This window comes from Haplochromis burtoni, unplaced genomic scaffold, assembly GCF_018398535.1.
Source record: "Haplochromis burtoni strain Fernald_Lab_line unplaced genomic scaffold, NCSU_Asbu1 Contig_230, whole genome shotgun sequence".
Taxonomy (NCBI): Eukaryota; Metazoa; Chordata; class Actinopteri; order Cichliformes; family Cichlidae; genus Haplochromis; species Haplochromis burtoni.
In genome coordinates, this window is record NW_024582591.1 from 383,917 (window position 1) to 397,674 (window position 13,758).

At 39.4% G+C, this 13,758-nt stretch overlaps 1 protein-coding gene across 2 annotated transcripts in view; it reads left to right on the plus strand.

The window, feature by feature from the left end:
• Positions 1 to 13,758, plus strand: part of galnt1 (UDP-N-acetyl-alpha-D-galactosamine:polypeptide N-acetylgalactosaminyltransferase 1) — a 53,545-nt gene that overhangs the window by 13,166 nt on the left and 26,621 nt on the right. For both annotated transcript variants that reach the window (XM_005937549.2, XM_042226853.1), the window contains exon 2: positions 3,477 to 3,589. The gene's annotated coding sequence lies outside the window, so the exon portion shown is untranslated. The remainder of the gene's footprint in view (positions 1 to 3,476; positions 3,590 to 13,758) is intronic.

Genomic DNA, 13,758 nt, shown 5'->3' on the forward strand with positions numbered 1-13,758 from the left:
CACACACACACACACACACACACACACACACACACACACACATTCTTCATGCTCTTACTAAGCTATCACATAGTCTAAAAGAAGAGGCCATTCTTCCTGTCTATGAGTGTCTCCCCTCTACTCTGTGACTTTCTGTGGCAGTCTGTGGAGAGAGGGGAACAGTTAGGTCTAATGCTTAGACATGGCTGGTTGATCACAGTGTGCTCACACTGAGCTTTGGGGGATTGTGAAAGACTGATTTGACTGTCTGTTAGTTTTAGCTGTACCCACACTACACTCTAAATTGTCCAGAACAAAGGTTGTTCCAGAGCTCCTCAACCTTGTTTGGCTGCAGCTGTCACACTTAAGCATGCCAGCTTTATCTTGCAAGGTGTCATGTTGGACCTTATGATATTCTCTTTCTGCAAAATGTCTTGCTTACAGAGAGAGAACCTTTTATGCTTGCGTGCAGAAATCTCTTCATTAGTCCGCACATGAGCACCTCCTCACCTCTGCATTTGTTAGTCCGCCTGAGTCACTGGTATTTTGGATTTACGACAGGAATTACGTCGGGTCAAGCTGAATGGAAAGAGGCCTAAGTGGGAGAAGAGACTGTTACACTGAATTAATAACAGAGGGTGTTCTGTAGGGACTGAGATAGAGGCAAGAGTAGGGTGGGATGAAGACACAGCCTTTTGGCTCCTATCCTGCATTCTCTGGTTTGGTTCACAGCTGGAACAAAGAAGAAGGGAGGTGTACAAAACAAAGGAATGGCAAAGACTGCAGAAAATTCAAAATGCACAAACCTTTTGCCTCCTGATACTGATTGTGGTGTCTGTAGTAGGAGATCTGCCTTCACAAAAGCTTACCTTTGGGAGAGGAATTTCTTTTGCCAAATTCACTCATTGACATCCTTCATATATTAGTACTAAAACACCAACTTTCAACTGTACTTTAAATTTTTATGTATTTTTTATGTACATGGTGCAATTTGTTCTTTCTTTCTTTTTCTTTTTCTTTTTTTTTTTTTAGCAGGAACTCCAGCAACAGTTGAGGGAAGATGAACAACTTTAATATTTGACCAACGCGTTTTGGCTTGTGGCCTTCATCAGGGTCATCATGACCCTGATGAAGGCCACAAGCCAAAACGCGTTGCTGGAGTTCCTGCTATGTTATTTCTTTCATCCTCTCCATGCACCTTGGAAGCAGGTGAAGTTGTGCCAGAAAAATTGTTTTTGCTGCTTTTTTTTTTTTTTTTACAATGCATCAGCCATAATCAGATACATTTTTCCATATTTTTATGTAAGGCCTTACAGCGATAAAATTAGCTCACTGCAGTAAAACTGGCTCAGTCACATCTGGCTCATGTGCATAGCAGTGTCAGTGCTACAATATATGCAGGCCATGTTTTGGAGTTATCTCATTTCCGAAGGTAAAAGCTGGTATGATTTTGGTGCAGCAGGAAAAAATAAATGGCCATATCCCCAAACATAAATAAAAAAGTTCCTTACTATAAGTACACATCACACCTCTTAGCATGCAACAAAGTGGACACTCACGGCATAGACTTCTCTTTCTGCTCTCTGGATTAAGTGTAAAGTGTGTGTGTTAGTCCCCATAGGGAAATAGTTCCTCTGCATTTAACCCATTCACCCAGTGAAGCAGTGGGCAGCCACCAATGCAGCGCCCGGGGAGCAGTGTGTAGGGACGGTACCTTGCTCAGGGGTACCTCAGGGTAGCCTTTCAGTGGAGTCAAACCCCCGACCTTCCGATCATGGGGCCACCACGCTACCTACTGAGCTATCCCTGCCCGGATTAGGGTTCCTGTGTTGGCTTACATAATGTCAGATTTCACTGGCACAACTGTGTGTTTGCCAGTGTTTGGACGGGTCCTTGCATGCTCACTTTCTCTGCCTCATACTTCTGTCCATATGTAAGCCAAAACAATGTGCCACTATATTTTATGCCTTGTGAACAGTGTGTTTGTGTTTGTGTGTGCTTCATTTCTGAAATGGGGCATGCCTTGGTAGCAGGAGTATCTATTATGAAATCATTTTGTGGTTGTAAAGGTACAAAGTCAAGTTTACATTTGTAAAAAACAGTCATTCAAAACTTCATGAACACTGAGGCTAGTTTATTATCACGAGCGTAACAAAGGGCACTACTGCCAGACACTTTTCTCACAATATTCATTCTCTCATCATCACTGCTGTGCTTGCTGTCTGCCGGCTTGGGTTTTGTGGTTTTTGTCATCTTTTTTTCCACCCAGACATGTAGAGCTCATAAACTCGCAGAGAATGAGACAGGTAGAAAGCCTTCTGACTTTAAAAAGAGCAAGAGGTTTGCACAGACAAAGACAGAGAGCGTTGCTATTTGCACTGCAGTGTTGTGTGGTCATGTGTGAGTGTGTGGTGGGTGTTCTGTAGTTTTATTTTGTCATTGTCAGGGGAATCTGATGAGTATTTTTAGAAGCTCTTGCTTGTCCTGCTTCCAATTTGCAGATGAATTACATTCCACTCAAACTTCATGGAGGTTCATTTAAATCATGTAAAGAGTGAGAAAAGAAGGGCAGACAGAGAGACGGCTTACGACGTATATGAGAGATAAAGTAAGAGAGAGATGAGGATTGATGACGCACCCAGAAGGAGACAGGCAGACACCTTTGGTGGCCACGACTCTTCTCATACTGAGGCATACCTGCACTGCAGCACAGCCTCCTCACACTCACTAATGCAGAAGTGTGTGGGCTGGCAGGAAGAGATTTATGGTATGGCTGCTTTTGTAATACAATTCCTCAATATACACATATATACACTGGCTGGCAATATGAGGCCCCAGTGGACCAGAATGATGACTTGGCTTTAAAGTAGGCCAAGGGCCGGATTGAAGGACACGCAGACCCGCATACACACAGGCCCACTCTGAGTCATATTCGCTCTCATCTCTGCTCTCTGTGGACTTTTCAAAAATAGCAGATTAATCCAGTGAAATGAGCAGTTCTGAGAATTCGTCAGTTGCCTATCCCTGCTTCCCTCCACCCCATCATCCCCATCATCCCTCTGTTTCCCCGCTTGCTTTTTTTTATCCTGCTGCAAAGCTGGCGGCGTCTTTGGTCATGTTTGACCTTTAGATTTCCGCTGGAAAGAGGAACGATGATTGGTTTATGACATAATAAAAAGAGATGCGGACCTTGGATGCCAATTTTTAATTGACTGAGAACTTTCCAAAGTCCACTATACTGGCACGTTTGACTGAATCTTGGCTCATTTGCATAATTTGCTGAGTGGGAGCTTGCCTGGCATTTGAAAAAATACTCTCCCTATGTACGATGCATGAATTTTGAAAACAATAAATAAATGGAGAGCTGTTTTAAAGCATTTCCTTATTCTAGTTTCAAGATTGCATAAGAGTTTCCTCTAGCCAGCATGTTTGGTGTCTTTTAACATCCTTAGCACAATAAATATTTATTCGAAATTTATTTCTCTTTTCTCTTCAAGGAGCATGTATGAGTGACGAGCAAAAGAGGAAGTGGGATCTCTGAAGCTCCGCCCCCTCTACTGGTGGAGCACCCTGCACATCTGACCAGAGACCCCTTAACTCACTTTGAAAGGTACGAATTAAGGAATGGCTACACAAAGTGATGCAACAAGGAACAGTTAACACAACCGTTTTTGTAGATAGGGTTGTTCATATTGAAACCTAAAGGGCTGAGATTTTGTTTTTATTGTACTGTGTATTGAACTGGATATATTAAACATATTTACCGGTTCATGCATATGCAACTTTTTCTTTTTTTTTCTTTTACTGACCTCAGCTCCTCTATGGTGACCCTTTCTTTGTTTTAATAAGCCAGTCTATCTTCTGGTTGAAAAATCCAATTTCTTTAACAAGAGAAGTTCAGTGGATAAAATTCAGTCTAAATATAACCTCCTTTTAACATTGCACCCCATATGATCCTGATGTATACTACAAACTAGATTTATTCACCTACGGGCAAAATCAAAATGTGTGCTTAAACTATTTTTGAGAAATTACATGTTACATTGTCAAACATAAACCTCAGCACCCCATTAACAGCAAAGTGCCTCTTTTGATTTTGTGTGCTGACCCTTTTGATTGCAAATTAGGCACATTTGCATTCACTTTGACTCAATTCTGGTGCTCATGTTGCATTTCTGCTGCCTTTGTCAAAGAGGTTAGCTAAGTGAAAGGCTTTCCATTGGAGAGGTGGGTCTGCCTTGTTGTTGCCTGAGTGAAGCGGGAGCGGTGCATGCAATTCTTTGTAAGCTGCATGGTGGGGTCCCCATTTATTAGCCTCATTCAGCTGTGCAATCATGTAGAAAGCCCAAGTTACAGCAGCTATATTTAATGAAGAATATACATATCTACACAGATAGATACTTTATTGATCTCACAAGGGAAGCTACATTGTTACCATAGCAGGATAAAAAAAAAAAAGTATAGTTTGAAATAAATAAACAAAATAGTTAAAGTGCCACAGGCTCATTGTGAGGGCAAAGTCTTTATATATACAACAGTGATTAAAAAAATAAAAAAAATAAAAATGAGGTCAAGTTAAAGAAGAGTAAAAAGAAAGAATGAGAAATGAAGATATAACAAGAATAATAGCTAGAGTATTATTACAACTGTAAAATGCATGTAGGAGAGCACTGCTTCATCCGATCTCATATCACTTATTTCTCTCATTTTTTACTATCAGTAACTCATTAATGCGTCATAGAAACAGCTTGTAACAGTTATGTAACTGTCTCGTATTGTCTTCATATTTCAGACTTTGCTATGATCTATTGTTTATGCTCTGTGTGTTGAACCCTTGAACAAATCTATGCCATTGTCACACATTATTATACTAGCACACTATTTGTATACACAAGTTTAAGTATTCTAATTAAAGTGTTGTTAAACAATTGTTGAAAAACAAAAATTAAGGGTCATAGGTACATAAGTAAGGATTGAAATCACCGATTAGTTTGTAAATTGCTCCTGTTATCAATTTTGTGCCTATAAATGTGTCAAAACTAAAAGAAAGTTCCCAAAATAGTGACGCGTGTCTTTGCAGCACGTTGCTCTCTTTATGACTATTTACTGTCTGGTGGCTATGTGTGAAAAAGGGTAACATGCTAAATACAGAGATGAGTAAAATCTGAAAATCCAAAGGCAAAATGTGTCATATTGTGTCAGTGTGGGAAGTTAATGTTAGCAGAAGTTTCATTTGCAACACTACATTAGTGTTATTGGCTTCTGTGGTTCCCCGTTCCCCCCTGTTGCTGACATCCAGCAATGCCCTTCTCTAAAATTTACAAAGCTTTATTATATCTGATTTGTTACCATATTTGAAAAATCCAAACTACCTTTGGCACATAACACTGTTGGGATGTTTCTTTGATCTTATCAGCTGCTGTAACAGCAACTATAAATCAACTTTTATCAAGCTTTTTCTGTTCCAGGAAATTCAGTTAATGTGAAGATTGCATTAGAGTTTTCTTAAGGAATTTTAAACGACACTTAAAGCGCTGCTGTGTTTGGTTCTAAAATGAGAGTGAGAAAGTCAGAACACTGATCATCAATAATGCTAAAAATCGTAACAATGGCATAACGATGAAAAGAGGGTTGCAAAAGAACCATCAATGCAACATAATGCAAGGAATGCAACGCAACAATACAAAGCATTTTTCCTGATTCCTTGTTGTTGTTGTTTACTCTTGTATGTCTGTGTGCTTTATAATACAGATTAGAAATTGTGTAACACAACAGATACTTTAATGCAGTGAGGAATCAGAGCCTAGTTAACCTTTGATTTTTTTGTTATTGTGTGTTACCTGGGGGGCAGCTAAACATATGTCTGCACATTGGTTTTTACACTGTGTATGTATGAAAATTGACCAGTAACTCCACAAAAGTCCAAAGAATATGACAAATATATCACATATTATGTGCTGGGGAAATAGACATGCTGACATGGTACAGTCTATTAAGAAGTCATGCTTAATAGACAGCAATGCAGTTCTCTTCCAAGTAGCTTCAGATATAAACTTTAAAGACATTTTCTTTCCTTTTTTTTTGCCTAAGGTACTGTAAGACGTTTTACAGAGGAAAGCAGCCACAAAATTGTGAGGTTGCACTGTAACATAGTCTTAGAAATATTAAAATTTTTCATATTTTTAGATTAAAAAAAAAATCAAAGCATATTGTTAAAGTGGTTAGTAGGCAGAGAAATCCAGCTGTGCTCTCAGAGACCTGTTAATCCCTCCTGCTTGGCATGAGTTATAGTAGGAATAGCAGCAGCTGTAATAGTAGAAAAGAGCCGCAAACATACAGGGGAGACCAGACACACAAACCCACTGGGCCTAATGGTTCAGACTTTAAGTATTACAGGGTGATTAGGGAGTTTCTGTGTGAGTACATGTTAACACCAATTAACACACAGCCTGCGATGATGTTTTAATTGTGTAAACTGTTGTATTATTTGTGCCAGCCAGTGTGATCAAAGCCTCCACTGTGTGTACCTTTGCATTTTTGCGAGGCAAGTGCAAAAAAGTTAATAGTTGTTAAAAGATCATTTACAGCATACTAACATCAAACGGACCACCAGGATGATGCAGTCATTTATGTGTTCTTAGGTGTGTTGTGATCAATTTATTTTAATACGTGTACAAAAAAAGCTCCACTCTCTTTCCAACCATCAGGGGAACACCCCTCGTGACAGTAATGCATATTGATTTTGGCCAAAAAGGCCCCAGTGATTGGAGATTGAAGTATTTAATTCCACTTTGCTTGTGAGCCAAGTTTTGCATTGGTAATCAATTTTAGCTGGGACTTTTACGCTGCCATGGGCAGTTCTCTCTGTACTCCTCTTTGTATTTTAAACTGATTTTTAGAACTTTTAACAATGTTTTATGTAAGTAGTAGGGATGAATCCTCTGCGATAATATGGGGAATACATTTTTATGGGATATAAAAAGCATCTATGTTCCTTAGTGAACACAACAACTTGACAAGAACAGGCATGTCTGACATAGAGAGCTGGATGGCAAACTCTGGTTTTGTAAAAAGGAAGCTATTTCAACAAACTCCAAAAAAAAATAATTCTTTGCAAAATATATGAGAAAACTGTTCCTGATAAACGTGGAAACTAACTTCTTATATCACTTGGGGCAAAAAGACACCACCATGTAAAACCAGGGTATGAACGTACAGGAGGAGGAGATACTATCAGGTGGTGATGTGCAGGTTGTGTTATACTTTCACTTAGAATTACAGGGAAAACTCCACCACCAGTATTTGACTTATGCTGTGTCACTACTATTACGCTCTAATGCTGCTTCTGCTTTCACCTTGTGGTGAAAGATTCACACTTTGAATAAGGTAGTTTGTCTTCAATGACAGTAGCTCATTGGAAAAGAAGGATGGAAAACGTTTTATCAGCATTTTATTTGTCCAATATTGTCAGAATGATCATTATTGTAAAATTACTTTAAATATTGTAATATGATTTTTGAGGCTGTATCACAAACCCCAATAGATAGTTTAGATAGATGCTGCAGGTCCCTCAACTAACAGAATCAGCTGTTTTTCACTGTCATCCACCTATGCGAAGATTCACAAACCAAATTTGGCTCTGATATTATTTGTTATATTTTAAGAAGTACTGTTCTGCGGTGCCTCTTCCTCGGTTCATAGGCCAGCTTTCTTGTGTCACTGGTTCTCTGTGGCTAGACTGTGTCCGCTTAGTCTGTATTTCATCAGGAACTGTTTATGTTTTGCATTTCAGACAGTTTATGTTACTCTACCAATTTATATTCATGCTTTAGGGACAATTACAAATTGCATTTGATTTACCTATTGTTCTAGATACAATTTTTTTTTTATCACTTTAATAATTTAGTTTACTTTGATTTGTTTTTGGAGGAGATACAAACCCAGCCTCAGGGGGTCACAAGCTAATGCACTCCTAGTGCTGGTCCCAAGCCCAGATAAATGGGAGGGTTGCTCCAGGAAGTCTTTGCCAAGTCAAACATGCAGATCCATCCACTGTGACAAACCCATGGGAAATAAGGGAGCATCCAAAAATACTTTCTTTGGTTATTGGAAGGCCATGTTGGTCTGAGGTTGAACAGTGTTGAGGTTTATTTCAGTAATGGTACGTTCTGACTAATACACTTCTGGGGGCTCCCCAAGGTTTAGCGACTCACAGGTGTGGTCCCCTGAGAACTACATTTCTAAAGAGTGTTTTCTGCTTGCATTCCCAATGACAGTAGGAATCCCAACATGATTAAATAGCCAGTTGGGAGTTGGCAGTTGGCATGGCTACAGCTAGGCTACAACCACAATAACAAGCCAGGGAGTAGCATGATTGGAGGTGTGTCTTTGTTGTGTTTCATGGTTTAAAGTTAACAGTTGAGTTGGAAATGAGACATGCAACTGAAACCAGTATAACTCAGCATTAAAAATGACTTCTTTCTTTGTGTGTTAAGTTTACAGGTAGCTGTTAACTGTAGACAGAGGCTTCCTCCCTGTACTACTTACAAAAGCCAGTTAATAGATCATTTGTGCCTGCAGCTTATGTTGATCCGTGACCAAGGATTGTGTCCAAAAATTATGCCAGATTTAATTTGCTTTGATTTTCATGTTGATGCCCCACGTAGTTTGGAGGAAGTGCTAAAGGTCTTTATATCTTTAGAATTGTAAAAAAGGTTCCTTTGGTCCTTGTTCATTGTGACTTCAGGTGTTCTTTTTTCAGTGTTGCTAATCAGTGGGTATTACCTGGGATGTTTATTATGGACCTGCAGTTTTTTGCATGCAGAACTCTGATGGGTAGCTGACATCTAGTGATCTCTTAACAGCTGATGGTCCGTCCAAGACAGGTTTGACTTAACTTGGGAGATAGCTGAAGTTTCTGATTTTCTCCTAAATGCCAAAAATGCTTTTTGTTTCAGTGCATTCACTGCCAGATGATAGTTTACCAAAGCAGTGTTTTTAAACGCCAGGTACTGACTGCATTGGGTATTTCCTAATTTGAATTTCTATTTGTTTTCCTGAGATTTGGGCTTTTTTTCTAAGCTCATGATTTTAAATTCATTGTAGTTGACTGTCAATACTGCTGCCGGAGGCTGAAGTGCTGTTTTTGTCCCTGCTTTTTTTTTTTCTTCTTTCATTTTTTCCCCTTCATTAGCCTCTTCCAATTTTTTTCCTGCTTTTATTACTGATATGAGCCCTGTTTGCTCAGGATCGGTATTACCAGCATAACTTGTCCGATTTAGAAATTACCCTTGCACATCTGTGTGGAGGGACACCTAGCACAGGAAACAAGGTCTGTGATTTAGGTAGGGCTGCACGATTTTGCATAAAATGGAATCACGATTTTTTGGCTTAGAATTGAGATCACGATTCTCTCACGATTTTCTTTTCCAGTATAAATATTTATTGCACTTATTAACTGCACATCAACTTCGTAACAGTTGAGACTGAACATAAAAACAATAAATAAACATAAAAACAACAAATGTCTCACGTTTTGTTGTTGCCGCAAAATGTTGTACTGCTTGAAATTCCGTCTCCACCGTTGCTCGACCTGCGTGTATAGAGCAGGTAGTGCAACAATAGAAAAATAGTTGCGGGACGGCACTGTGTAGCGTTTGTCTAGGGTGTTGATCATTTTCCTAAATCCCTCGTTTTGCACAGTGTTGATGGGAGCCATATCTTTGGTCAGGTGATAAGTGATAGCCTCCGTAATTTCTTTGTGCCTGCGGGAGTTCGACGGGTATAGGGAAGCGCTGTATAAGGTTCCCGTTATTGATGTTTGGGTGGTTGACCGGGACGGATTTTCTCCTGTCACTTTCTCGTCATCCCTGACGTGCTCTCCGTTGTTTTTTCCCTGTCTAATTCACACGGCACAGCTTCTGTATCACGTGGTATAAGGCTCCGCCCTTGTCATTTGTTGAGAGGAAGAGTGAGCGCTTGTTTTCATGCAGAGTACGTCCCGGATCAAAATGCGGTACAATCGTCGTCTTTTTTTTTTTTTTTTAAATCGTTGTCATTTGGAAATGAGATCGCACATAAGTATGAATCGAGATCGCGATTTTCTAACGATTAATCGTGCAGCCCTAGTGTTTAGCTTGAAATAACTAACATTATGATGCCCAAAGGGGAATTCACACGCTACCCAGCAGTATGTGAAATGGTTCAAGTCAGCCCCACCTTTACCTGCAGGAACATTAACATGAACCTGTTCATGCATCAATAACTAAAATCTAGTTGTCATCCAAAAACAAAGTAAACATTAGAGTGAAATGGGTTATTGTTCACAGCAATTGCTTTTATTTCTGGTGCTTTAAAACATTAATAATACTTAAACTTGTGAATCTAATTTTATATTTTGAATGCAGGCCTTTGGCATTAAGCTTGAATAATGATATGAGTCCTCAGGCTTATATGTGGGCTATTTTTTGACAAATATTGATTGAAATCTGTCTGGCCCCTCGGTGAAGACTGAACTATTTATAGGTTGTCACATAAAACTGTTGAAAGATACTATCATATATATCAGCCATTCCATCCTACTTGAGAGGTTTCATCTTGACCTTTATGTGAATGACTTTTCATGCTGTGTTTAAAGAAGCAGAAAAGAAGTCTTGATAAAATACCAAACACACGCAAAAAAGATTTTCTTTAACATTAGAAATTATGGATTAGGATTATTGACAACCTCTGCATTCCTCATGTACTGATGGTCATTCGAATAAGACTTTACGTCGACTTAATTGTTTTCAAACGTCTACCTGCTGTGCTTATTCAGAGAATGTTTTAATTTAAACCCTCTAGCAAAATGGAATCGAAAGCCTTTCTAAAAATCAATAAAGCATGCAAAGATTTTACCATTGTTTTGTGGCGTACGTGCTGATTAATTAGAGTGTGTAGAGTGTAAATGTGGCCAGTAATACCGTGATTTGGTAAAAAGCCAATATGGGTTTGCTCAGGGGAATGTTTTCAATAAATAAGGCCAGGAACCAGGCATTGATAATACTGGGGGATTGACTCTGCTTACACAAGTGGCTTAGTAGTACGTGCGGTCTGATATTTCTCAGCTCTGTAGTGGGGATAAAAAAGCCCCAGGCTCCACATCTCAGGAAAACAACCAGACTATAGAAGTGTCGGGAGAATGAAACTAAACAACTGAAGCAGGGCCTGTTTCAGCTGAGCGCTGCTGTGTTTAAGCACGTCTATTGGCTTGATTTAGTTGTTGTTGTTGTGAGTGTTGTGAAATTGGAAATGTTGTGTCTGAGATGACGACAATTAATCTTGACATCAGCTGATGTTGGGCACTCCTTTTCTGTACTCAGGTTAGTCTTAATTATTAGATGGTCTGTGGAAATCATGAAATGTTCTCTAAGTGGCACCTTTTTCTTTTAGTGAGGTGACTTTCATGCTGAAATACCGCGACGCTCACAACCATCACTGCAAAGAGAATAGCACCATTTTGATTTTGGTGTATTGATTTCTTTTAGATCGTTACTAATATCAGTATTTAGGCCAAAGCAAGGCCATTATCAATATTGCTGTTCAACCATACGTTATTTTCACCCAGAGAATTGCTGCTCACTCAATCTTTTCTCTTTTTCAGACCATTCTTTGTAAATCCCAATAGATTACTGTTAAAGCAGGTATACCTAATGAAATGGCCGGTGAGTGTATATAAATAATAATAATTATTATTATTTTAAGCCCCTTTCAAAACAAAGATCACACATGAGTAAAATAAATAAATAAATAACAAAACAATGAACAATAATGTCCACCAAGTTAAAATCATTAAGGATTCATGTGACATGTGGAAGACAATCAGAGTGAGTAAGCCAGTTTGCAGAGCTGCTTTAAAAAACGGATTGAATAAAATAACAAAAGAGTTTTTCTAAATAAACACCTAACACTGATCATTGAGACCCATTCAAATTTAAAATATATTAGTCTGAATGAAAAAAAAATTAAAAACTGAGAAAAAATGTAGAACATAAATCGGTAATCAATCCCAGAGCCTCGCTCATAACCTATTAATAACGCAGTCCTGTCCACCTGCAGAGCAGCTGCCTGACTCCTGACATGCTACATTAATAGAAAGTTGAACCTGTTTTAGTGCCTTAGAGTTTGTAGCTCTTAGTTCAGAAACTAGTTTAGCTAACTTTGCATGTATTTTCCGCTGGAGCAGAGAGCATCTACGCAGCAAACAGGATTGAGTTGACCTCCTCTGCCCTTTTCTGACACTGTTTCCATCTCCCTTATTTATTTCCACTGATGCAGCTAAGAGCATGTCGTGATTCGATGGGGAAAATGATATCTTGACTCATGGGGGATTTTTAAGTGATGATTGAATTCTTCGAGCTCTACAGGCTCGCACTAATATTAACTAAAACACTGTCACCAATGAATCTTGTGGTTAATTAATTATAGATTGCAGCCTAAACAAATTCTTTGTGTGTGTGTGTGTGTGTGTGTGTGTGTGTGTGTGTGGGAGGGGGCATGTTTAAGTGTGTGTGTGTGTGTGTTCTGGGTTGTTCATTAAAGTGTCTTGGATTTTGCATTAGTCTGAATCATACAATGTAGCTTGTAACTCACGGTGAAGAGAGCAACATGCCAAAGAGGTACAGTGCTCGGTATGTTTTTTAAGTCCACTGTCAGATGGGCAGAGCGTGTATTTTCTCTCCCTTTTTTTTTGTTAACTGATGGCAGGTCTCTTTCACTCTCTCTCAGTTGTGTCCCAGTCCTTGGGTTTTTTATTTCCTCGACGGGACCAGTCTATATTCTGCAGTCAAGGTTATGATCTGGATATTAAGCGAACCCAGCTGATTTGCCTCAGGCGACTGTGTACTCCTTAGAGAAGCATGAAGACGGGGCTTCAGGCCACCGTGTTCTGTTTCTATTTCCCTCCCCTAATGTTAGCCTGAGCCTTGTTCTGCTCCAATTGAGATGCATTACGACTGTTCAGAAAATCAGCGCTCCCATCAGCGTTGTCTTGGAAACTGTTGAGCTTATCAAGCCTATATGACCCAAGGACAACTCGTACACCTGAATAGCACCGTCTCTGGTTTTCCTCTTAAGGAAGCTTCAAAAAGGCAGCATGTTTAGACACTTTTAGAAACAAAATACACCTGGTTGTATATTATGATTTTTAAAAAACAAAACAAAACAAAACTGCTATACAGAGGGTCCACATTTGTCGTTTAACATATTTAGCAGGACAAACTTTGTGTTTATTAGTAACACTCATCATCTCTTTCATTTGCCCTCAGTCACGTACAGTATTATCTCCCTGCCTTCCTCTGAATATTCTTTTATACATATAAACATGAAATCCCTAGAAGGGAGGATCCTCGCTCGCAGTCATAAATTCTAAAGCGAGTGAAGTGCTGGATCCTCTTGCTGAGTTTTTCCAAATGGTTGTGAGAAATAGTGGTTGTGCAATCTCTAAAGGGGGATTAAGCCTGTGGAGAAAAGGAGAGGAGGGGAAGATGAAGAGAGACACAGAGAAGGATGTGAAGGAGGAAATTGTGTTTTTGTAGGGAAGTAGTGATGGCAACCGCTATTGAAAGGAGAAAACATCACTAAGAGAGAAACGGGAGGGAGTGGGGGTGGGGCGGCTGGGAACGAGAGTGCATGATGACCAGGATGGAGGTTTAAAAGAAAGATGGAGGAAGTGCAGTATGCTAATGGCTTAACAAGAACAATGGAGAGTTGTGGGTCTGTTTAACGTCATATGAAACCAGG